Source organism: Rhincodon typus, chromosome 18 (assembly GCF_021869965.1).
Source record: "Rhincodon typus isolate 14 chromosome 18, sRhiTyp1.1, whole genome shotgun sequence".
Taxonomy (NCBI): domain Eukaryota; kingdom Metazoa; phylum Chordata; class Chondrichthyes; order Orectolobiformes; family Rhincodontidae; genus Rhincodon; species Rhincodon typus.
Genome location: NC_063349.1, coordinates 7,587,862 through 7,611,590, shown reverse-complemented (window position 1 = coordinate 7,611,590; position 23,729 = coordinate 7,587,862). Strand labels below are relative to the sequence as shown.

At 44.6% G+C, this 23,729-nt stretch overlaps 1 protein-coding gene across 4 annotated transcripts in view; it reads right to left on the bottom strand.

Annotated features, from left to right (window-relative positions):
- Positions 1-23,729, bottom strand: part of nrcama (neuronal cell adhesion molecule a) — a 358,574-nt gene that overhangs the window by 149,543 nt on the left and 185,302 nt on the right. For all 4 annotated transcript variants that reach the window (XM_048607557.1, XM_048607553.1, XM_048607555.1 and 1 more), the window contains exon 2: positions 21,288-21,403. The gene's annotated coding sequence lies outside the window, so the exon portion shown is untranslated. The remainder of the gene's footprint in view (positions 1-21,287; positions 21,404-23,729) is intronic.

Genomic DNA, 23,729 nt, shown 5'->3' with positions numbered 1-23,729 from the left:
GGGAGCAGAGTGTTCAACACCTCAGAAAAGATATGGAGACCTCAGATTTAAAAGAATGATATCAAGGCTTAATGAGTTAAATTACCATGATATATAATCACCTTGGCCGATCAATGAGGCAATTCAAGAAATAGATTCCAGAATCTGACGGCAATAATATAATGCTTGACACTGGCAGATCTACATGAGTCTAACAAGGGGCACACCAGCTGAACAACAATTGATTTGCCTTTACTTTAAACTTTCATTTCAAATGGGCAAACCAACTGGCAAGAGTAATCTGATGGCAGCCTCCTGTAACCTCCGGCAGAAGGAGAGGCATGAGACAATACCTGGCTGATGCTAGTTTCAGTGCCAGTGAAGGACGTTGGCTTTCTGCTCTGCTGCTGGGGTTCTGGCAAGAGTGGTACAAAACAGCTGAGGAAATAGGGCCCCCAGTATATCATAAAATACACGAATGCCAGTAAATGAACTCCTTAAACAAGGGAGAATCCAACCCCTTGACATTCGATAACATGACCGTCACTGAATCCCCCACAACCATCCTCAAGATTAACCACCGGCCAGAACCTGAACTGGACTGGCGATATAAATATTGTGGTTACATGAGCAGCTCAGAGGCTGTGAATTGTGCAGTAACACATCTCCTGGCTCCCCAGAGCCTGGTGGCATCTATCTGACAAGTCAGGATTTGACAGAATGCTCTTCACTTGTCTAGGCGAGTGCAGCTCCAACAACATTCAAGAAGTTTGACACCATTCAGAAAGAAATCAACTCGCTTGGACTGGCACACAATGCACCACCTTCAACACTCACTCCCTCCACCATCAATGCTCAGAATCAGCAGTGTGTACCTCTTACAAGATGCACTGCTGTAACTCCCCAGAGTTTCTGACAGCATCTGCCAAACTTACAACCTCTACCAGCGAGAAGGACAAGTGCAGCAGAAACATGAGAACACTACCATTTGCGATTCCCCTCCAAACCACACGCCATCCTGACTTGGAAATACATCACCAGTCCTTCGCTGTCATCGATTCAAGTGTTTCACTAGAGCACTGCAGCAAGCCTGAGACACTCAGCGCAAGCTAGAGGAACAGCACCTCATTTTTCACCTGGGAATCCTGCAGCTTTCTGGACTCAATATCGATTTCAATAATTTTAGGGTTTGAACACCTTCTCCCATGTTGTTTCCCACCCCCCAACACTGGGCCTTGTTATCACATTGGCTCCTACCACAACCAACCTCTTGCAAGCTACTAATAGTCCCCATTAGTGGCTATTCAATCTCCCAGGTTGACCTTTACCCATTCCTTTGTCTGTCCAACTGTTTTTTCCTCTCTCTCTTTAGGCTCCATCTCCACCTATCATTTACTCCTCTCTCCCTCTCTCCACCCTGTCTTTTGCATAAATACCAAAATTTTCCGAACTATCATCAGTTCTGAAGAAGGGTCACTAAACATTAGCTCTGATTTCTCTCCACAGAAGCTGCCAGATCTGCTGAGTTTTTCCAGCAATTTCTGTTTTTGTTTCTGATTTCCAGCATCCATAGTTCTTTGTAGTTTTTGTTTCCAGTAAAGCTGGTAATTGAACTGTACCGGTCCGACTCTTCTCAAATACATCAATACAGAACTCCCTGGCAGTGTTCTGTCTTTTAATCTTGTTCGTTCCTGTTTTGGTGATCTTCATTTCATGCAAAGAAGGGCAAGGATTTGCTTACCTGACAAAGCCAAATAGGGGCATACTGTCGTGATTCCGCAACATGTCACCACATGGTATTCCAAGTCTATTGCCAGTAGATGTTGATCTTAAATTACCTTTGCTTCCTGAGTATTCATGTATGGAACAATGAAGCCCAAAATGAAGCAGATGCCTAAAAGATAGATTAGGGGACCCACGGAGCACATCCAACAGGAAAGGACATAGTTACCACCTGCAATGCTGTTTTTGTATTTCACACACTTCTCTTGGAGAACATTACGAAATAGTGGAATGAGTCGCAGACTGATTAACAGATTACAACAAGAACATGACTTCCACTTACACACAGCCAGAGCCATCTGCACACCAGCCAACTGGATGGCTTATCCAACAATGCCAGACAGTTTTACGAGTTCCCACAACATGCTTAATGAAGTGCATAACCCCATACTGCCCAGACCAGAATATCCCTCTCGAGCTGACCAAATTCAGGTATGCATTCAGAGATCCAATACGGACATGGAGCCAAATGAAAAAGTGCTGTCAAGACCATGGGTCAAAGCCTCTAAATACTGTGGACGCGTTTATCTCAATTCCAAACGTGTGGGTTTTTTAAAAAGAAAATGGCCTCAGATACAAAACTACAGATGTAAAAAATGTCTGTGCAGGACCAACAGGATGCAACGCCTCAAAGTATCAAAGAAGCTTCAAAACAGTCTATCCCTGTCTAGTGACTGCAAAGGTAATAGGGGGCTGACAATCCCCTGTTTAACAGTAATTTGACCCTTCCTGATTATGTCCCAAGGTGAAAATGCATTCTGCATTTTTCCCTTTGAAGAATATTCGAAGACAGCATGAAAAAAACAATTTCAACTCTACTGGATTGGACTAGTGGGGCCGAACACTCCTGCGTGTACTAGGCTGGATTCAAACATTAGCATGCTGTGAAGCTCAAATATCTGTGTTAGTCAAGCATATTGAAGGAAGACCCCCTTACTCCAAGTGTTCCAAGCCAACATGAGAAATGAATCAGGACAAAGGAATTACAATCGGCCTATAAAAATTAAGAGTCTCAAAAGCCAACTGTTTAACCACCAACATCAACGTTAGTGGCTACCTCTACTGGGACAGCTGAAATATTCAATATCTGCTCTTTGTGATCAATTCAACAACTGATCCATGTGCATTTTTTTTCAACACTTTCATCCTTTTGGACCCACCTCTTATTTTTAATCAATGTGCATGTATGTTGCATTCCTAATTCTTCTCATGTTTAGTAACAAAGAGACTCACTGTTCTTGTTAATTCAAGGAAGTCTGGTCAAATTAGCTGTTTTCAAAACAGATGGCCATTTGGTCTGGGAGAATGGTCTCCACAAGAAAATGGACCCTTTTCAGATTTGACTTGTTCTAACCAGCTGAGCAGGTGAAAGAAGGGGAGTCAGTCAATCTTTGGAGATCAAATTGGAGAAACTTGTGCAGGGACTGTTTATAACAGTGAGTTGGTATGAAGAGATGAAAGAGCCTCGAGAATAGTCAGATGAAAAGTTTTAGAGTGATTTCTAAATGGCACAATCTAATGTGGAGTTCAGTAATACAGCCCTAGGATGCCTGCAAGAGAGGTACATGTTGAAGACAAGATCAAACATGGTGGCAACATCTCAAAATACAAACAGCTGACATCATTTAGTTTGGTGACTTGGGCACGATAGCAAGGGGGCAAGAGTGGAACTGAAACCCTACGGTTTCAGGAGAGGAAGGGTAAAGATTTTACAGAAATAACAAAGCTCCGTCCCCACCAATGTTTTGCTGTAGCCAAAAGTATCCAAAAATAAAAAGAACCAGTTGCAATTCCAACCTTTTTACAATTGACAATGTCCTCACAAATGGGTCAATTCTCCCCCACTCCTGGTATTCATCCAAGTGACTGATACCACATGGGGAAATATTTCTACGTGATGGAATTAAAATTGATCACAGTAATTAGATTATTTTGTAATACTTACTACAATAATTACACTACATCGAAAATACACAATTGCCGCTTGTGAGATATCAGGTACCAATTTAGACTCAGTGCATATTGCAGCTACTAACAGTACTGGTGACAAGCAGAGAATCATAAGCATATCCGGTTAGATTAAACTAACAACTCTGGTCAGCTTTTCTGTGGAACAGTCCTTTCTATCCAAAAGAGCAGGATTTCTCATGTGGTAACCCTTTCTACCCCCACATCCTACGCAAGTCTACATCGACTGTTGCAAGCAGACAATTAGCAATTGATTCTTCACTAAAAATCTATTCGCCTTCCCTCAGCACGCACCATTTGCGTCGCTGGATGCGTGAAATTCTAATAAATAGCAAGGCAAAAAAAAAAATTCCTGAAGCAAGGCATCTAATTAACATCACCAAGAATTTGCAATCATTTTCCTTTTCAGTTGTAATATTTGAATGAAGTCAGTCTCTACCGGCTGTGACAATAAAACAGAACTTGTGTTTCTAAGTGCTACGCTTCACATCAGACTGCGTCGGCTTAACCAGTCAGGCAAAGGGAATCATTTTCTCATGGACTGAACTGCAATGTAGTGGCTTTTTGGAGTCACCGGAATGACACTGCACCACTTTGTTCTTCTGTAGTCCCACTCCAGAACCAAGCAACAAAACATTTACTGGCCAGTAAGTCAATGCTCAGTATAAATAAAGAACTGAACACACAGCTCAGCATCTGACCAGCCCACAGAGTGAGGCATGCACTCAGTATTGAAGCAGAGCCATCTAAAACGTTCAAAGCATTACAAGCCTGGATTTTAATTTGGAGGGGGCTGATAGGTAGCTCTGATCCAGCTGCATTTCACTTCAGAATGGTTTGAGAGTTCCGTTTACTGAAACATTTAACATACTTCCCAATTGCCAACCATTGGTCTCACGTCCTCTGAAATGCATGTGATAGCTATTTGCAGTATCATAGAATCCCCTACAGTGTGGAAGCAGGCCATTCGGCTCATCGAGTCCACACTGACCCTCTGAACAGCATCTGACCCAGACCCACCCATCTACTCTATCCCTGTAAACCTGCATTTCCCATGGCTAACTGACCTAGCATGCATATCCCTGGACACTATGGGGCAATTTAGCATGGCCAATCCACACAACGTGCACATCTTTGGACTGTGGGAGGAAACCGGAGCACCCAGAGAAACTCACGCAGACACAGGGACAATGTGCAAACTCCACACGGACAGTTGCCCGAAGGTGGAATTGAACCCGGGTCCCTAGTGCTATGAAGCAGCAGTGCTAACCACCAAGCCATCCAATAGACAATCTCATTCTAGGGGTTGCATGACAGAGAAATAGATCTCACTGCTAACAGTTTGGTTGGACCTAGGCAGCTAGATTCCCTTCCATCCCAAAACCCTGGGACAGCAGTCTATCTGAGATGAATATCAAGTCCAAAATCAAATGGACAATGACTTGCTTCGGACCACTGCACAAATTAAAATGAACAAACATTTGGCTCAGATTGGCATATCTCACTCAGAGTGGATACAATATATGTTTGAATGAGAATGACAAATGAAAGGTTATCTCTGGGATAGAGGTCAGTGTTCCACCCTGTATTTAGCTTGACTTTCATTGGCACAATGTGAGAAAACATTCCATTTCCTCAGCTCTGGTCACATTACCAAGCACTAAGTTCAACAAAATAGTCAACAAAAACCAAATCTGCCATGTAATGGAAGACAGACACCTGGCTACAAGCTCCAACTAATCTCAATGCATCCAGTCAGTGACTCTGAAGCCTAAAAGTCTCAGAGGGTTGGTTAAGCCTCAATCCAAATCTACTTTGTTCAGACTCTGAATAGTTTGCTCTGTTTTTCTACTCTATCTACCTAGGTAGTAAGCACACAGCTAAATGGAGATTCGATGAGCAGCATTTGAAAACATGACTAATTGTATTGCACTCAGCGATACTCAATACCATTCACACGGTGCATATCATGGACCATGGTTCACATTTATGTGAAATCTTCAGGCAATGTGCCATTTCCAGAGGTGTCATTCTGCACATTATCTACTCCACCTGAGGTTTTGTCTGCCTGTTCACATGGAGAGAGAGGCCAAAGTTTTTAATTCTTAAAACAGAGGAGCCAGGGTTCTGGTCAGTGCTTCTGTCAAAAACGCCACCAAAGTACAGAAAAACAGATCATGTCTATATGCAGGATGTTGACACATTTATTCCAAGGGTAGGAATCATAGAGGATGGTGGCCTACTGCTAATGTCACTGGATTCGGAAACCAGAAGGGGACACGGGTTCAAATCTTACCAAGGCAGTTGGTGGAATCTGAATTCAATGAATCAATCCGAAATGGAGATGGCAATCATGATACTATCACCAATTGTCACTAAAAACCCACCTTGTTCACTAATGCCCTTAAGGGAATGAAGTCTGCCCTACTTACCCACTCTGGTCAGGCTCTTGACTGCCCTCAAACAGCCTAGCAAGGGACAATTAGGGATGAATAACATGCCTTGCCATGAAAAACCATCAAAGCCCCTGAAATCTGTTACATGATCTCATAGATATTTCCTGTTCCTCCCTGGGAAGCTAGTGGAATAATTCGCAGGTTGATGAACAGCTTGCATGGACGAAGCATCTTCACACAAGATGCTGGGATGGTTCATAAAACCTTCACCTTTGAAAGGATCTCAACGATGAGGCAAGTTGCCCACCAGAAGTGGGTATTCCACTGGGTCTCAACCCAGAATACTCGGCAACACTTGAACTCTGCATCTGCTGGCTCACAGACAAAATTTCTGAAGGAGGGTCTAGGCCCGAAACGTCAGCTTTCCTGCTCCTCTGATGCTGCTTGGCCTGCTGTGTTCATCCAGCTCTACACCTTGTTATCACAGACAAAATCACTGCTTTACAGCTGAAGGCTCACCATGTACTTTACAAGTTGAAATGCCAAGCCGAATTGTGGAGAACCGACGAAGCTATAGCTCATCACAGTCTGGGTCAGCCCAACGATAGCACAAAGATTAGACTGAATGAACAGCCTTAACACAGGTCAGAGAAAAGTAACTGAACACAGACGACAGATAAACACTCAATGCTCATTGGCAGGAATACAAGCACCACAAGAAAAACACAGCACTGTTGAGGTCCTTTAGATTTTGCTGGCCTCTTGGACAGTAATTGGTCGAGTTACCAGCCAGTTGCCACAGGGACAAGGAGTGCCATTCATGATGCAACAGCAGAGAAGAGGAGGTCTGTGGCACTATCATCAACAATATACTACTCAACAGCATTTTTTAAATGCCTCAACCTCCCGGGTGGCTTCAAAAAGGGCACCAAGACAGTGATGGGAGAATGATACCTAGGTAGTTGTAAAAATTGCTGTTGGTGAGGATTTTATGAGATGGATAGTGATAAAGCTAGGCAATGGGCTTTGGAAAGACAATTCCTGAATGTGTGGCATTGTTCAACAATTCCAACAGCAGACAAAGGCTAAGCATTTGCATCACAGCTTGTATTGTGGGGTATTCATGCTGCTAATATCTCTAACTCTCTACTGCTATTGACTCATTGAATTCTCCAGCGCTGGAAACACTTTCTAGTCTTGACGAGGGCCAAACTGCTTTTGGAAGTGGGCCTGCAGGGTCCAGGTCAAACACTAACAGTTGTCCACACTAATGGCACAGGCCTAAACCCCCACTTCTTGCACACAGTGATTAACATTATGGATACCCCAGGCACTTAGCTGGCAAATTGGGTGACATAAAGCATCAATCCAGTCAGTGAGCATTAATTCAATGGAAACTTGGTGACAATACCAGGGCTACACACTTGCCTGATCCATTTTTTGCCACCATCTAGATCACAGCAGGACTGGAAGCATCCTGTACAGACAGCACTGTCTATGCCAAATCTAGGGCATCAGCCAAGCAATTAAATACGCAGAACTTGTTAAGAAAAGTTAAGCAGCTTCGTGACAGACTGAAGATAAAATCAATTTTATAGCAGTGATCCCAGTAAAACTCGCATTGTGCAGGTTTAGTGAACATTATTTGTCAAGAGTTACCCATCGGCTAAAGATGTCATCACTGGAGAACACGGGCACAAACCAGGACAAAGTAGCCACTTGCCTGGCACCCCCCATCTACCAGCGTAAACGTAACTCCCTCCGTCACCAATAGTCGGTCCCAGGCATATACTGCAGCAACTCACCAAGCCTCCTTTGACAGCTGTACAAACCTACGTCCTTTAATACTTTAAAGAGCAAAGGCAGCAGACACATGGGCCACCCTTCCAGGTTCCCTGCCAAATCACACACCATCCCATCTTGGAATTACAAATGAGATATAAAGGTGTAGAGCTGGATGAACACAGCAGGCCAAGCAGCATCAGAGGTGAAGGAAAGCTGACGTTTCGGGCCTAGACCCTCCTTCTGAAGAAGGGTCTAGGCCCGAAACATCAGCCTTCCTGCTCCTCTGATGCTGCTTGGCCTGCTGTGTTCATCCAGCTCTACACCTTGTTATCTTAGAATTACATATATTCACTGGAATTTAGAAAAATGGGGGGGGGTGGGATCTTATAAAATTAGGAAGGAAATAGATAAGGTAGAAGCAGGGAGGTTGTTTCCACTGGCTGGTAAAACTGGAACTAGGGGGCATAACCTCAAAATAAGGGGGAACGGATTTAGGACTGAGTTGAGGAGGAACGTCTTCACTCAAAGAATTGCAAATCTGTGGAATTCCCTGCCAGATGAAGCATGAAGAATGCTTTTTTTAAAACAAAGATGGATTTTCGAACAGTAAAGGAATTATGGGTTATGGTGAGAGGGTGAGTAAGTGGAGCTGAGTCCATGAAAAGATCAGCCATGGTCTTATTGAACAGCCAAGTGGGCTTAAGGGGCCAGATGGCCTACTCCTGTTCCTATTTCTGAAGTACATCACTGTTCCTCCATCACCAAGTCCAAAATCCTCAAATTTCCTTCCCAACAGAAGTACAGGTGCAGTCAGACATTGGGGGGCTCCACAAGACAGCGCAAGGGCAAGTAGGAATGGGAAATAAATGCTGTGCCACTTGCCAGGGATACCCACAGCCACTGAACAATTGATCTCAGAGCCCGTGGCCTGGACAGGAAAACATTTAGCCAGAGATTCCAGTCCCTGATCAAGTGATCCGAGCAAGAAAGTCTGCCTGTATGAAAAAGGAGAGTAACAGCTTTGACTTTGTTGGGTTCCATAGCTAAACAATCCAACACCACTCAATGTCCAGCATCACACATACAAGAAGGTTACTTGTGTAAAACAGTAGAGGGTGCACGAGACAAGTGAAACTGGGCAGAGGGGATAAATGGCCTCTTATGAATCCCTGGGGGATAAAAACTAAGCCCAGCCTATCCTTCCATCAGTAGTCTGACTTTCAGATGCCCAGGGGAGTGTGTTTAAATGAAGCATTCAAACGGAGACAGCATACAGATCTGGTGACTTCCAAGTCTTTATTGCTCAGCTCCTTCACTCTTCAGCATCACTGAGGGAATGTACTGTCTGAATTTATCAGTAGGACTGCTGGAGTCCAAATGAAAATCTATGTAGTGCATTGAGAAGGGTGCTGAGTCAATAAGTGCTTGGTGGTTCTATTAAGTGTCAGGCATCATTCACTGTGAGGTTAGCTAAAGGTTACATTGACAGTCATTCCCCTTACAAGATGCTTAAACAGCATCTGTATTCACATGCAGATATTTTCTGTTGATTGTTTACTGTAAGTGATCAGCTTTCCAGCTAAAGCCCTGTCTGATGCTTCCAGGCCTGGGGACTGAGCTCACTCCGTGAACGGGGCAGTGAATGTTCCGTAGGTTGATGGAGGTTACAATGCTTTGTTGCAACAGGAAAGCAAGGGAGAGGAGGGAAAGACTAACTCATTTTTCCTGATGACAACTTTCTTAGCCTGGTGCAATGACTCTCACAATGCCACCTCGCAAGGTTGGGTGTCGGGGGGGGTCAGTGGGGTTGGTGATGAGGAAAGAGGATGGATGGTGGCTGAGATACATCCAGAATATAAAAGGGGAATTTGCACCCCATCAGTCTCAAATTTGGCTCACTTCATGACATAACACAGATCACTTGTGCCTTCATATTTCAGTGTAGAAGGGTAACGCACAGAATAGAAAAGACAGTAGAAGTATGCATATGAAACTGGCTGAGTGACAGAAATAAGGGAGTGGTGGAAAATGAGTGTTTATGTGGTTGGTGTAAAATACACGGAAAGCTCCCCAGGAGTCAGTTTAGGGTTTCCTGCTTTCCCTGATATATATTATCCATCTAGAAACTGGTTTACAGGGGACTCATTGAAATTTTGAGATGATATAAAACTTGGGGAAACATTGCAAATTGTGACGAGGGTAGAGTAAAACTTCAAAAGGACATTGATAAGTTGGTGAAACGCATGAACAAACAGCAAATCAAATTCAATGTGGAGAAATGTGAAGTCATTCATTTTAGTAGGAAGAAAATGGAGAGACAATATCAAATATAGGGCATATCTCTAAAATCATAGAATTATAGAATTCCTAGAGTGTGTAGGAAGGCCATTCAGCCAATCAATTCCACACTGACCTTCTGCACAGCATCCCACCCAGACCCACCCAACCCCAAACCTATCCCCTGCAACCCCACATTTCCCGTGGCTAACCCATTTAACGTATACATCCTGGACACTATAGGCGACTTAGCATGGCCAATCCACCTAACCCACACACCTTGGGACTGTAGGAGGAAACTGGAGCATCCATACGAAACCCCAGCAGGGAGAAAGTGCAAACTCCACACAGACAGTCGCCAAAGGGTTGAATCGAACCCGAGTTCCTGGTGCTGTGAGTCGGGGTGGGGAAAGAGGGAGAGAGAGAGTGGGTGTGGGGAGAGAGGGAGAGAGAGAGTCGGGGTGGGGAGAGAGGGAGAGAGAGAGTTGGGGCGGGGAGAGAGAGAGTGGGGGTGGGGAGAGAGAGAGAGAGAGAGTCAGTGTGGGGAGAGAGGGTCAGGGTGGGGACAGAGGGAGAGAGGGTCGGGGGAGAGAAAGAGAGAGAGGGAGAGAGTCGGGGAGAAAAAGAAAGAGTCAGAAGTCAGGGATAGAGATAGAAAGAGATGGGGCGGGGAGGGTGGAGAGAGAGAGATGAGGAAGGAGAGCAAGACAGATGGAAAAGAGAGAGGAGAGAGAAATGGATTAGAGCGGTGATAAAGAACATAGAACATAGAACAGTACAGCACAGTACAGGCCCTTCGGCCCATGATGTTGCGCCGAACTTCTACCCTAAACCTAAGGTCTATCTCATCTCCACCCCTACCTTATACTATCATCCATATGCCTATCTGATAGCCGCTTAAATGCCCCCATATAGGGGATTGAGACAGACAGGAAGAGAGAGCGAAGGGGATAGGAGAACACGAAAGAATGAGGGGAGAGCAATAGACAGAGAGAGATGGGGAAGGGAGTTGGAGTGAGATGCTCACCCGATATCCATTATCTGTGGCTGGCTTCCCACTCCCTGTCTCAGAGGCTGCAGAAGCAAACTGTTATATACCAGGTAACCTGACACAGAGAGGCTGCAGGCCTGAGTCCCGAGCTGGTTTAGATCCACCAGAGAAGTTGAGGGAGTGTCAACACAGCACAAAACTGAGGACATGCTCCACATGGACTGCCCACACCCCCACAGACTGCAGCCGGCAGAGAGGCTTCAGGTAGGCCTGGAGATTCGATCTCTCACGACCTCCCACTGACAGTGTCTGAAACCCCAGAAGGGGTCAACCCAGCTCACTGTAGCTGTGCCAGCTCAACCTCCTACAACCTGGGCAGATTCTCTCCTCTTTCCTCAAACCCTCCGACATCAGACTAAAACATTTTGACCGTTTCATGACCTTGACAGCATTGAAACACACCAAAGGGAACTGGTGGCTTTTTTTTTAAATACTCATTAAGTTTTGCCTTCTATTCAATTCCATGGATGACGTTTGACCCATAACCTTTCACGTTGTCTCTTTGTTTTGTTCCATCCTATAAAAAGGACTCACTATCCTATTCACACACATAGGCGTTGCCTGAAATATGAATCCCCTCACTGTCAGCTTTTTATTTCAACACATCCGAGTTTTCTCTCTGCTGTGAACAGGCAGTGAGGTCAGGGTTAAGGGAAACAAAATCTCATTGCCAATATTTGCTTTGCAGACCATCAATATTTGGACACATCAAATAAGAGTGCTGCCTTGCTCAATACCATTTGCGTAAGACAACAGTTTAAGGAGACACACCGTCAATCCAAAGTACTGCAATTTGTGCAGTTATGTCACTTCTGTATTGAATTATTGGGGCAAGAACCCTTCCAATTCTATCATTCAAACAACCCCTTCTCTTTACTCTTGCCTGGGTTGCAGGTATTGCTGCCAAGGTCAGCATTTGTTGCCTATCCTTATTTGCCCTTGAACATGAATGGCTTGCTCGGCCATGACAGAGGGCAGTTAACTTTGCTGCTGCCCTCTGTACACATCTAGGCCTGACTGGCATGTCCTTCCTGAAGGACATCAGTGAAATGGATGGGTTTTCGTAACCATCGATAGTTGCTACGTGGCTGCCATTACTCAGAAGTTTACGGACTCCTGATTTAAATTCCACTCGCTGGCGTGGTCGGATTCGAACACCTGTCCCCAGGAACCCGAGCCTCTGGGTTACTGGTCCACTGACATGACCAATTACGCGCCACTATCTCCCCCTTGCACATTTTACCTTCTGAAATGAGCATGCGTCTGGTTGGAGGATATTGTGTGGTGTGGTTTTATGCGCACGTCCATGAGTTTCAGTCCAAGACAGACTGGTCAAGGAGGAGGCAAGGTCAAGACCTGTCTTCAGGTTTGGGATTTTTTTTTTTAAAAACACTGTTGATTAAATATTAAGAGCAAGTATTCAGAGATATTCCAGACTCGAAAGTTACCTTTACATTATAGAAAGACTAATGTTATTCAGTCTACTCCTCGTGCATCTCTACATGTGTATCTAAAATTCACTTGGCTCAACCTCAGGCTATTGCTTAGTTCTTTGATTGTTTCTCTCTCCTCATGCACTCCACCCATACTGTGCTATTTAAGCCCAGTGAGGACCAGCTCCAAGACATCATCATAGGGTTGCTCCAGAGTCTTAGATTATTTACACAACAGAAATATTCCTGAAGGGTTCAAGGACGGTTCCCCATCCTAGTGTGGCTTCCAGGTCTACGAAAGTTGGCAATGGGATGCAGACTCGGTCCCAGTAGGTGGATTGACAATTCGATGAGAATGAGGCTGTGAGGCTGACGTACAATTCAACCCAGGCCACTGGGATCTTCTCGGCATCAGGGAACCAGATGGCCAAAGGCTATTTGATTCCAGGAGGCCAGTACCTTAACTGCCTTCATTATCCCCAACAATCCCCATGCCCCTAACCGTTCCAAGCTCCCCCGCAACTCCGGCTTCCACTGGAATGCCTCAGGCCCCCAATCTCATCCCTCCTTGCTCCACCCTCCCTCCCACAACCTCACTGAATTTCCCCTCTGGTCTAGGTTTCAATCTTGATGGCCTCTCGCTCCTCTTCGAATCACCCGACAAAAGGCAAAAGAGAAAGCATACAATGTGGTGAAGATTAGTGGGAAGCCAGAGGATTGGAAAGCCTTTTGAAAACCAGCAGAAGGTAACTTAAAAAAGCAATGAGGGAGAAGATGAAATATGAGGGTAAGCTAGCAGGTAATATAAAAGAAGATTGCAAGAGTATTTTTAGACGTACAAAAGGTAAGTAAGTGGCAAGAGTGGACATTAGACCACTGGAAAATTAAACTGAGAAATAATAATGAGTAACAAACAAATGGCGGAGAGACCGAGTAGGTATTTTGCATCACTTTTCACAGTGGAGGACTCCAGCAGCATGTCAGAGAGAGAATCAGGGACAGCTGTGAGTGTCATGGCCGTCGCTAAGGAGAAGTTGCTGAGGAAGCTGAAAGGTCTGAAGGTGGATAGATCACCCAGACCAGATAGACTATAAGCCAGGGTTCTGAAAGAGATAGCTGAGGAGATTGTGCAGGCATTAGTGGTAATCTTTCAGGAATCACTGGAGTTAGGGAGAGTCCCAGAGGACTGGAAAATGGCTAATGTAACCCCCCTGTTTAAGCATGGAGGGAGGCAGAAAACAAGAGGCTATAGGCCGGTTGGCCTGACCTCGGTTGTTAACAAGATTTTAGAGTCCATGGCAAAGGATGAGACTGCAGAGTACTTGGAAGTGCATGAAAATAGGGCAGGGTCAGCACAAGGTCATGCCTGACAAATTTGTTAGAATTCTTTGGGGAGGTAATGAACAAGTTAGACAGAGGGGAGCCAGTGAACGTGATCTACTTGGATTTCCAGAAGCTCTTTGACACGGTAACACACAGGAGGCTGCTAAATAAGATAACAGCCCATGGTGTTAAGAGCAAGGTACTGCATGGATACAGGGTTGGCTGACTGGCAGAAGACAGAGAGTAGGGATAAAGGGGTCTTTTTCAGGATGGCAGCCAGCGACCAGTGGAGTTCCACAGGGATCAATATTGGCACCACAACAATACACATTATACATTAACAATCTGAACAAAGAACTGAGGGCATTGTTGCTAAGTTTGCAGATGATACAAAGATAGGTGGAGGAATAAGAAACATGGAGGCTGGAGGAAGGCTTGGACAGGCCAGGAGATTGGGCAAAGAAGTGGCAGTGGGAAAATGTGACGTTATGCACTTTGGTGGGAAGAATAAAGACGTCGACTATTTTCTTAAAAGGGCAGGTCTTTGGAAATCTGAAGCACAAAGGGACTGAGAGTCCTAGGTCAGAATTTGCTTAAGGTCAATATGCAGGTTCGGTTGCCAGTAAGGAAGGCAAATGCGATGTTAGCATTCATTTCAAGAGGGCTAGAGAATACAAGAGCAGGGATGTGACGCTAAAGCTGTGTAAGGCTCTGGTCAGACTGCATCTGGAACATTGTGAGTAGTTTTGGGCCCCCCATTTAAGAAGTATGCGCTGGCATTGGAGGGGAACCTGAGGAGGTTTACAACACTGATTCCGGGGGATGAAGGGCTTGTCATATGAGGAGCATTTGAGGACTCTGGGGCTGTACTTGATGGAGTTGGGAAGAACGGAAAAGGGGGAGATCTGATTGAAGCTTACAGAATACTGAAAGGCCTCGATAGAGTGGATATGGAGAAGACATTTCCACTCGTAGGAGCGATGAGGACCTGAAGGTACAACCTTAGAGCAAAGGGATGAACCTTTAAAACTGAGAGAAATTTCTTCAGCTAAAGGTTGTTTAATATGTGGAACTCATTGCCACAGAAGGCTGCAGAGGCCAAGTCATTGAGTGTATTTAAGACAGAGATAGATAGGTTCTTGATTGGTAAGGGGTTGAAGGGTTATGGGGACAAGGCAGGAAAACAGAGTTAAGAAACATATCAGCCATGATCAAATGACACAGTAGATTGATGGTCCGAATGGCCTAATCCGCCACTATATCTTATGACCTTAGAGCCTTCATTTGGCTGACAGAATGCCAAACCTCTCAATCCAGCTGGCTACGGTCAGCAAACAGACATTAGAAGTACTGAACAGGTCCTACCACCACTGTCGGAGGGCCAGATGGGAGCCCATTTTACCTGCAGGGTCTCCTGAAGGCAGCTACACCCACATCCCAGTCCCTCACTACACCACTCCCAGTCAATACACAGCCATTCACTGCCGAACAGGATGATTCCTGATTATCAAATAAAATTTCTCCCCTCCTCCCCCTCATCCAAACATCAACCATCGATAATAAATGAAAATGTAAAGTAGAAATTGCAATGCCAGGTTATGAAATTGCAAGGCAGATTTATTACTGTATGGATCATACAGAGGATTAACAATGGGAGTTAAAGCAATTTCAAAACAACACAGCAATATATGGAAAGACTTTGAAGTATTGCCCAGCTACCATGTTGCAGAGGGAAAGCAAAGCCATAGATTTTCAGCTTTCTCGTTTTTTTTCAGGCCAATTAATGGCATCAGCTCAAAGGATAACAGTCTGTGTGCGTTCCTGTTTAATTATTTTGATGTTGTCACAGACTTGTGCCTCCACCAATTCTCTCTGCTTTTTTTTTGCAGATTAGGTTTTTGTGGAAAAAACGGCCTTGTCAGCAGGCAGGCAGACAGCCAGGCGTATGCGGGGAAGTTTGCACAGCATTGTGCTGTGATATTTTCAACACAGACAGGCAACAGGTCCCAGTTACCCAGAGACCAGCCTTTACCAGCTTGCGGCATGTCCCTTGCTTTTAAAGAAAACCGGGCCACTGATTTTCTTAAGGCCTTATCGCTGTGATCGTCAGTGCACAGCACTGGAGCTCCCAATCCCTACCTGTGTGCCCATGGAGCGAGTCAGGCGAATGCCTTCACCCTGTATGAATGAACTCAATTGGCAGTGCTTTGGGGTCGTCCAAAGCCCGCAAATACCCTGGACTTCAGAGAAAATCGCGATTGATTGCTCATCAAAAGGATCTCCCGTGGTGAGAGATGGGGAATGAGTGGGAAGGTGGGGGTCTTAACCCTCACTATCCTCTGGAGAACGCTGCATTCCTCCCATTCACCCTCTTCGAGGCTACAGTTTACAATGCCCAACCACTGTGGTCTGTAACTTCAACCACCTGGGCTTTGGAATTCCCTCTCTCTTGTGCTCCTAATCCCTCTCCTCTTTTAAGATGCTCATCAGAAACAACCTCCACAGTCAAGCTGTTGGACACCAGTCTTTATGTCAAATATCCAGAGCAGTGTCAAGCTATATCTTTTCTCCCTTATTACTAAATTGTTCAAAATGGTGCCATACCATGGCAACAAATGAAATCTTTTCAGTGTATTTTATTGTAAAACACATATGACAGTAAAATCACACTCAAATCAAACTCAAAATCAAATGAAATTAAGAGCCTGCAAAGCCCCTTGAGATAGTATGGCTTAAAGAGGTGTATTTTGTCCTAGTTTTTTTCTCAAAGAGGTTTTGAGCCATAGGTTTTTCTTTAAACGTTGGAACAATATAAGCAGCCTGAATGGGTGGAGACAGGTTCCCACAGAACCAGGATTTTATTTACCTTTCAGCAGTTGTTGGGTTTTTGAAGTTGGTTGTGGGAGCTGTCGTACCTCTCTCTCTCTCTAACAGAATTTTCTCCAGGTGTTCTTTCATCTTGGATGGGAGAATTGGATGTTAGACAATCTATTTGACTAAATTTGCCTTTGCCAAGTTTGCATTTATGGGATGATACTATATTGGAACAGTTACTGTTTAGTAGTTAAATAATCTATTATTCTGTTTTCCCATAGAATTAAAGTCATACCAATTCTTCTTTCTTTTGTTTCTATTTCAATTGTAGGCAAGTAGAGTAACTAAACAAGTTACATCTGGAACACAGCACCTTACACTTGTCTTTAATTCAGGTAAAAGTTAAGGTGTCTCCTTGATACATTTGAAGGGGGTTTGGTCTGGTCTATAACACGGTATATAAATGAAGTTTGTTATTGCCTCATTGAATGGTCACTTGGGTAGTTGGGGAATAGCTGTGAGCACCCATCAAAATTTAGCCTAGCAACAAGCAGCACTTTCAAAGAAACATAAAAGCAATGCAAAAGGCACCCTTATATATTGTGTTGAACTCTGTTCAGCAGCTGATAAGAGGGCTAGGTTGGGTGCATGGTGTTGTGGATATTCCTCAGCTTCCACAGACCCTCTTCAAAGAAAATGCTTAGCTCACAGGATTCAGGAAGGGAGGGAAAAGTTGGCTCCAGAGTCAAACAACGTTTGGAGCGCTCTGCCTAGGAAAGCCTGGCTTGTTTCATTGTACTCTGGTACATTCCTTTACACTAAAGGAGTGGGTGAATGGCATGATAAGGGAAGCACAGTGTGTTCCACACACCATTGTGGAGCTGTTAGACACGGCTGCATAGACAGGCTCACAATGCAACACTTTCAGCTGCATTCCAACTGAAGCTCATCATCAACAAGCATCAGAAAGTGGCCAGCCACTGTAACTGGGTGATCATCACCTAAACAAAGGTTTCAGCGCCACTCACAAGTATTTACTTGTGTGGATTTCTTTGGCAAGAGCTGTTCCAAATAAATACGGCAGAAGCTGTGAGCAAACAGAATCCCTACAGTGCAGGTGTAGGCCATTCGTCCCATTAAGTCTACACTGATACTTCCTGGTGGGAAAAGCCTCCCACCCAGACCCATCCCATCCCATCCCTGCATTTACCCTGGCTAACCCACCTAACCTGCACATCTTTGGACTGTGGGAGGAAACCAGAGCACCCGGAGGAAAGCCACGCAGAAACGGGGAGAACGCGCAAACTCCACACAGACGGTCACCGAAGGCTGGAATTGAACCCGGATCTCTGGTGCTGTGAGGCAGCAGTGCTAACCACTGAGCCAACAGACCTCCTTTCGTGCTTTTTTTCTCCCCCACCGTTTTTCATCCCATTTTCCACAAACCCCTGGTCTCCTGTGCCTGGTGATGCAGGCAGCTAAATGCTTCCACCAAGCTTACTGTCGGCACTCCAGGATTGCAGTGAGGAATGAAGTGATGCCACTTCAACCATGCCCACATTCCAACCTCCTGAATGTATCTGAAAGCTTGGGGAAATGGAACCGCACCATCACCCATGCATCCTTCCTTTTCACATCCATGAGGCACCCATCACCCATGGCTCAGTCAGTGAGTAGCACTTTTATTACAGTGTTCAATTGTTCTGAGTTTGATTACAACACTCTATTTACTCTCACCGTGCTTGATTTGGGCAGACTGAGAGCAAAGTGAATAAAGTGTTAGAGCTGTTACCATGGAGCAAAACTTCAAATCACTGCCAATAACCTGTTAGTGCACATTAAAGCGGCAATCATCTCTCTAAATGTACTAGATATAAAGTACAACATTTGCCTCTGAGTCAGAGGCTTCTAGGTTCAAATGTCTCTCCTGAGGCATGGAGTCACAGTCATAGAGCACAAAATCCATCCTGGGACTCCAGTGTGGTAATGGGCAATATTGCACGGTTGAAGGCGCCATCTTTGGGATAAAGCAGTATTTGTAGTAGAGCAAGGGTCTTCCGCAGATTTAACATCCGATGATTACAAGATTGCTGCATGTCAGAGCTTGCTACAAAAAGAAACTACTCAGTAATCAACCTGCTCTGAGATGGTATTACACACCAGCACAAGGGCGGCACGGTGGCTCAGTGGTTAGCACTGCTGCCTCACAGCACCAGGGACCAGGTTTGATTCCACCCTCGCACAGCTGTCTTGTGGAGTTTGTACATTCTCTCTATGTCTGTGTGGGTTTCCTCCGGGTGCTCCGGTTTCCTCCCACAGTCCAAAGACGTACAGGCTAAGTGGATTGGCCATGCTAAATTGCCCATAGTGTCCAGGGATGTGTAGATTAGGTGGGTTATAGGGGGGTGGGTCTGGGTGGGATGCTCTGAGGATCAGTGTGGACTTGTTGGGCCGAAGGGCCTGTTTCCATGCTGTAGGGTTTCTATGATGATTTTATGATAAACCTCTGGAACAGGTGGGACCTGAGCCCAGGGTTCTGAGGTGGGGGTGCTGCTCACAGCTTGGCTGCTGTGTTTCCCACATCATATCAACCCAAAAGTACTTGAATTGGTTGTAAAGAGCTTTGGAAAATCTAGAAGTTGGAAAACAAAGGTGCTTTCATGCAAGTCTCCATTTATCACCTCTTTGCAGCATTAAGCCTGTGCTCTAGCACTGAGAGACAAATGCAAGCCCAATTTTAACTCAATGCAAGTGAATGGGTTTTGAGTTAAAATTGGACCCAGATGAGCCAAAAGAAACCTATCTGCAGTGTCAGAGATAGTAGGAACTGCAGATGCTGGAGAATCCGAGACAACAAGGTGCAGGGCTGGATGAACACAGCAGGCCAAGCAGCATCATAGGAGCAGAGAGGCTTCACCTATCTGCAGTGTCATTCACTTGCTGGGAGTTGATGGTGGTTTAAATCCTTCCTTGTCTAACAACCAACTCAAACTTTCCCAGTCAGAAATTACTTTTAATTGCCCTATTGAATCTCTAAGACTATTTTCGAGTTTTTGAAATTAAAACGAGACAATAAACTGCCCTTCCTGTTTATCTAGTAGCTACCTGCTTGGCTGAGGTTTGCTGATTGTACACTGCGGCAAAACAAATTACTGTGTCAAGACATCAATAATTTAAATATTTTAAAATGCAACCTCGCATGAGATGCTGCATTGCAGATATCCCATTTTCCACGTGTTTCCACAAGAACTAAGGCATTGATGCATCAATGGCAAAGACAATCCTGAAGCAGATATTGAAAACAGGCACCATTAGGTCCTCCTGTGCTTAGAAAGCACTGGGCTGGCCGATGAATGGGATCTCACTGTAATTGGGCAGGTACCTCTTGCGCTGTTGTACTATCTAGAACAGAAGGCTGCAGCCTTGAGCCCCAAAGGAAACTGGCAGAGGGTGGTGTGGTATAAAGCCCGCCATGGCAGATGGTGGAATTTGAATTTAATAAATATCTGGAATTAAGAATCTAATGATGACCGTGAATCTATTATCGATTGTCGGAAAAATCCATCTGGTTCACTAACGTCCTTTAGGGAAGGAAACTGCCACCCTTACCTGGTCTGGCCTACATGTGAGTCCAGGCCCACAGCAATGTGGTTGACTCTTAACTGCCCCCTGGGCAATTAGGGTTGGGCAATAAATGCTGCCTGGCCAGTGACTCCCTCATCTCGTGAATGAATAAAGAAAAAAAAATTGGGCACAAGCAGCACCAGGCTAATTCAGTACGGCTTTGTGTTTTGTTATTTATGTGAGGACATGGATGGGCAACACTGGCAAGACCGCAATCACCATTTGTGGTTGGCGTGAACCTACCAATTGACCCAATGAAGTCCGGTGGTGGCATTGTGAAAGGCATTGGGGAAGATATGGATTGAAACATGTAGAAAAGAAAGGCAAGCACAGAGTGGTTCGCATCATTTAACATCCAACATGGAGGATCTCAGAAGGTCCAAGTCAAGATCTTTCAATGACACCACATAATGATAATCATCAACATGTTTGTGCAACTTTATTTATAGAACAATCTAATTTCCAAACTGTTGATCTTTCTTGGATGTTAAGTATCTACCAGTTGTTTTGAGTTTGGGATGGGTTGGGGTGATGAGAGAGAGTACAGGAAAGCACAGTGGATGCTTTTAGCTTCACAATTCAGTTAGTCTCTCCCTTCTAAGCACCTCAGCACAACCCCCATCAACCCCAGATCATCACATTGCCTTCACATGCTCCAGGTACATCCCACTACAATCAAAAATGAACTTCAAAAGGACGTACTGTACAGATAGACCACACTCAACTGACAGCCAGAAGGCAGATGTGATACCTTTACCCATTGACGCCAAGCAACGTTTTAATGCGATAATAACTCTTGTACATTATGCAAAATGCATTGTGCTGTGAGAGTGTAAACACATAAACCCTTCTTACCAGATGGTGAGCTTGTCTCTTTTCTCTTCCTGATCTCCCTGGAAGCAACCTGTGTTTGATATCTGTTCTCAACAGGGCCCCATCAGTCAAATGCGTTCATGTCAAAATCTCCACGTCTGAAAAGACAAAAAGAAAAACAGACTGTCAATGTGCCAGGTCTTTTTGTCACTGGGCTCTAACATCAGACAGCGGTACAGTATCTCTAACCAGTGGTCTTTCCAGTGTTTGGTGCACTACGTGGAAAGCATGTTCCTTCAGAGAGAGTGTTCCTCAGACGGAGGTTGGGACAAGAGTAGAACCAGGAGGTCAGCGAGTCACCTCCATCAGTGGCCTTCCCTTTCCTGCTATATGGATCGTGCCTGATCGCAAGATGGTGTACCAGCTTTGGCTGCGTGTCCCTTGGTATCTTTGCTGAACAAGAACATTACAAACTCGGTTTTGTACTTCGTTCTGTCAAGCCAAATGTGCTGACAAGAAGGGTAGCAGGATGCTGGTCAGACCTAAGTTAGTTGAAACATAGAATATCCTGAGGGGACTTGACCAAGTAGATGTTGAAAGGATGTTTCCGCCTGTAGGGGAAGCTAGGACTATGGGTCATAGTTCAAATAAAGGGTCACCCTTTGAAGACAGATTAGGAAATATCTTTCCTCTCAGAGGGTTGACTCTCTTTGGAATTTCCTTTCCCAAAAGGCACTGGATGCAGAATCTTTAAAAATTTTTTAATGTCAAAGATGGACAGAGCATTGATGATCAAGAAAGACTATTGGGGATATAAAAGAATGTAGACTTGAGGTTAAAATCAGACTTTGATCTTATTGAATGGTGACCAGGCTCAATGGGCTGAGTGGTCTACTAGAATCATACAGTTATATAGCACAGAAACAAACACTATGGTCCAACTCGTCCGTGCTGACCAGATCTCCTGAATTAATCCAGTCCCATTTGCCAGCATTTGGCCCATATCCCTCTAAACCCTTCCTATTCATATACCCATCCAGATGCCTATTCTTTACATTAAGACTCAGAATGTCATGGAGTTTAAGCCTAGTTCAGTACAGGCAGCTCCAAGTAAATTCTGGACTCAATCTCACTCCATATTCTTTTCTCCTTTGGGCCCTATCCTATTACTGACAATTAGTTCTACACAGTTTTATTGACACACGAGTGTTAGCAGTTTCTCCTGTACTGTAGTTGGCATTGTGGCTCAGCTTATACACAGACAGTCAATAAGAAGCAAGAACCCATCCTCACTGTCACAGTTTCATACTCCTGCATAAGAAACCAGTTCAAACCAGAAATCAGTGACCATTCAAATTTCCATTGATCCCATCTCCCACGACTTCTGTTTTTGTGGATACTGGCATAATCTTGTCATCTGCTTTCCACAGATATAGCAACACACAAAGCCAAGCTGTAATGCACACCTCAGACACTGGTCTTTAAAGTAACATCCATCGTAAACAGCATATGAGTCAGTCAAATCAATTGAATTAGGCACATTATTGATGACTCACATGAGAATAGGCAAATATCATTTGGGTAAGTAACTGAGAGCTGTAATAGTTCCTGAGCCAAAGGTCGATCCTAATTGTACCATTTATGCTTTTCCCTTTCCTCCTTCATTCTCCTGAAAGCAGACAGTTCCAAAGTGATCATAAATATTATTAAAATGTACAGGAAGCATTACACACACACCTCCCCCAACCTAACCACCTCTGCCTAATTACTGTCCTACAGCAATCCTAGTTGCAACTTCAGTAGCATGTGCTTCCTGGGATTAACATGGCTTCACCATTGCCTCTCTGCTCGTGTCCCTCTCCAAATTCGGGCATCTCTGGCTAGATTCCTATTCATTGCTATTTGACCCAAGAAGGTGGTAATGATGAGCCGTGTGCTGTAATAGTCTGATGTAGGGTCTAGACCACAGAAATGTATGGACTGGTCCACACTGGTATTCATGCTCCACTTGTCTTCACGCAACAATCCCGGAAATATAATTTCCTTTTCCTTTCTCCCTCACGTTTATCTAACTCCCATTAAATACAACCATGCAACTTGTCTCATCTGCTACTTCAGGTAACACCTTATACATTCTCATGACTATGGACGAAGAACTTTTGCTTGGAAACCCTATGGATTTATTCATGACAACCTTCCATATTTACCTTTAGTTCCACTCTTCCTTTAAGGTGGTAACATGTTCTCCATGTCTACCATATCAAACACTTGCATAATCGTAAAGGTCACCTTAAATCAGCCTTTTCCTTTTTGTAGTGATTGGAGCGAGGGCTAGGGAGATTCACTGACATATGAGATCCTTGACTGAGGTTGTTACTCTGGGCCAATCAGGAAGTCTTAGCTGACAGATATAAACAGGAAATTCAGAGTCTCCTCATTCTAGGGACCGGCTTTGAGCTGCTGGTCAGAGTACATGTACTGTGC